This window comes from Capricornis sumatraensis, chromosome X, assembly GCF_032405125.1.
Source record: "Capricornis sumatraensis isolate serow.1 chromosome X, serow.2, whole genome shotgun sequence".
Classification (NCBI taxonomy): Eukaryota; Metazoa; Chordata; class Mammalia; order Artiodactyla; family Bovidae; genus Capricornis; species Capricornis sumatraensis.
In genome coordinates, this window is record NC_091092.1 from 20,366,481 (window position 1) to 20,369,385 (window position 2,905).

Genomic DNA, 2,905 nt, shown 5'->3' on the forward strand with positions numbered 1-2,905 from the left:
CAGTCAGTCTAGAAATTTAAAACAGCATTAAAATTCTTTTATAATTGAATAGGCTTTAGTTAATTTTTGATATACTTTTTAGAAAATATTTTAATCATAATCTAGTACAGAGTTAAATCTATAAGGCCCATTAGCTTTTTAAAAAAATATTATTGGAGTATCGATGATTTGTCTGAAACTAACACATCATTGTAAAAGGACCACTGACTTTTAAAGAGAATCTTCTAGCACTCAGGATCTATTTGAGAAGTAGGAAGACTTTGTTTGGTCTTCCCTGGTGGCTCAGACGGTAAAGAATCCACCTACAATGCAGGAGACTTAGATTCTATCCTTGGGTCGGGAAGATCCCCTGGAGAAAGAAATGGCTACCTACTCCAGTATTCTTGCCTGGAGAATTCCATGGACCGAGGAGCCCTGTAGGCTATAGTCCATGGGGTCACAAAGAGTCGGACACAACTGAGCGGCTAACACTCTCTCTCTCTCTCTCAGGACTTTGTTTAAAAGCAAAATAACAAAATGAAACACTAGCTCTGAGTCTTTGATACAGAAGTTCCTTTTCCTTAAGTAAAACTGTTTACATTTATAGATGCAAATAGTTCTTAATGAAAGTATTGCCTTTTAAAACTTGCTTTTGAATACTAAAATTCATAACTTTTTTTTCCCCCTTAGATTAAAAAAAAATGATATGACTTCTTTCTGAGGACCTGTCTGCTTTTAGTTTAAACTGGAAAATATTATCAAGGTTCATCAAAATTAAAGGTGGGAAAAAATAGGTTCTTCTTATGCTTTAGACTTATTAGAAAATGTAAGACTACTTTAAGACTCTATCCACGCTGCCTGGGTCAACAGGGCAGTGGTGTTGGCTCTGTGTTACATTACATTAAGGTCATTGTTACGGGTCATGAGGGGTTAACCACAAAATGCAAGGCAGAGGCATGGTTGGGTAGGCTCTGTCAATCACTGTGAATTTATGTAGCAGGCTTACAAGGCATAAAATGATTTTGTCCTTAATCCCAGGGCCTTGGGTAGCATTGGTGGACTGTACAGTGACATTGAAAATTGGAATTGTAAAGTCAACACAGAATAAGTTCTCTGAGGCTTCATGAAGTCTGGGACTATAGTTGCTCTAACAATTCATTGTAATGTAAATGGAGAATATATTTAATCTTATGTGTAAAACATTGATTAATCAATTAATAGTGGCTATCGAGGGCTTTGTGTTGAGTAGGATTCTTAGGCTTATCTAAAAGGAGTGTTGAGATTAGGTAGCAATATATGACATAAACCTGAGAGTAAGAAGTGGGTGCAACCTTGCAGACAGATTGCCATTCCTGGTCTGAGAGCTGCTGCTATCTCTTAGGCTGTGACCTATCTTGCCTAGCTAGCTCCTCATTAATGTTTTTTTTTTTAATTTTATTTTAAATTTTGCTTTAATTTTGACTGTGCTGGGTCTTCATTGCAGTGCACAAGCTCTCTAGTTGCCCTGCAGCATGTGGGATCTTTGTTACATGACCAGGGATCAAACCTTTGCCACTGGACCACCAGAGGAATTCCCCTCTTTGATCTTTAACAAAACTATCTCACCCAAGTGAGGACCAGTGTCAATTATTCCCACAAATTTATGAAAACTTTGAGGGGAATCTGGCCTTTGAGACTAGTGTACCTACTTTTCTATTTGTTGATGGGATCACCCCTTGAAAGTTAGAAGAGAATGTGGTCATATTATCCTTTCTTTCTGAGGCTCACTGTATTGTGAGACTGGCTTCTGCAACCAGCGTGCCACAACCTTCTTGACATGGGTAGCTAGTCAGTCTTTATCTTTAACTGCCAGTTAAATTTAACTCCCCAGATTAGTCAGATGGCCTCACACATCTACTTGCTTGAATGTGCTATTTTGTTGTTGTTATAACACAACTCATATATCTAAAATGGACAAAAAATTAGTATCATTTACACTATCTTAAGATAAACTTTGAATGGGAGCTTCCTTTCTAGTACTTTGAAGTCTACAAGACATATCTAGAAAATTTACTACTGTGGAAAATGAAGACGCTTAAATCTAATGGAGGGAGCTTGAGAGGGATTATGGTTTTTCTTTTTGATTAATTGCTATCACACTTTCCTTCAGGTAGCTGAGGGAGTTTCATATTTTCTTTAGACATCATTGGGGCTCCCTTGGTGGCTCAGATGGTAAAGAATCTTCTGGAAATGTAGGAGACCTGGGTTCGATCCCTGGGTCAGCAAGATCCCCTGGAACAGGGAATGGCAACCCATTCCAGTATTCTTGCCTGGTGAATCCCATGCACTGAGGAGCCTGGTGGGCTATAATCCATGGGGTTGCAAAGTTCGACAAGACTGAGTGACTAACACTTTAGACATCATTAGATGCTGAAGCTCTTGCAGGAAAACTTTTATGCTATATAGATTCTGCCATTTTGCTAGTACTGATAGGGCTCTTGAGTCCACCACTCCATCAGAACTATTAACTCCATTCATATTAGTTTTCGTTACAAATCTTACAAAAGTGTGTTCTTCTTGGTATTTAGGTTCACAATCTATTTTAAGGGTGTATATTAATCATCAGGGCCCATGGTGGCTGCCATCTTGCATCATTGTCACTCAAAGGCCAGCACCTAGATTGTGCTTTGGAATGATTCTTTTCCTAGCAGCAAGTATCTGCTTGGATCAGATCTGCTTGATTTCTTTGGTGGTCAGAGACTCATGTCTGTTTCCTGTCCACCTTGTCCTATACTTTTTATTATGGTGGATCTCTTGGCTTGAATTGCTGACACAGAGCTTTACCAGCCATGCTGTCATTTGGCATTTGACTACATCAGACTTTTGTTACCTGCTTAGGCTTTGGCTCTCTCTCTCTCTCTCTCTCTTTTTTTTTTTTTTCCCATAA

At 38.7% G+C, this 2,905-nt stretch overlaps 1 pseudogene; it reads right to left on the minus strand.

Annotated features, from left to right (window-relative positions):
* Nucleotides 1-2,102: 2,102 nt before the first annotated feature.
* LOC138071372 (ubiquitin-conjugating enzyme E2 variant 1 pseudogene) lies at nucleotides 2,103-2,568 on the minus strand (annotated as a pseudogene).
* Nucleotides 2,569-2,905: the final 337 nt, after the last annotated feature.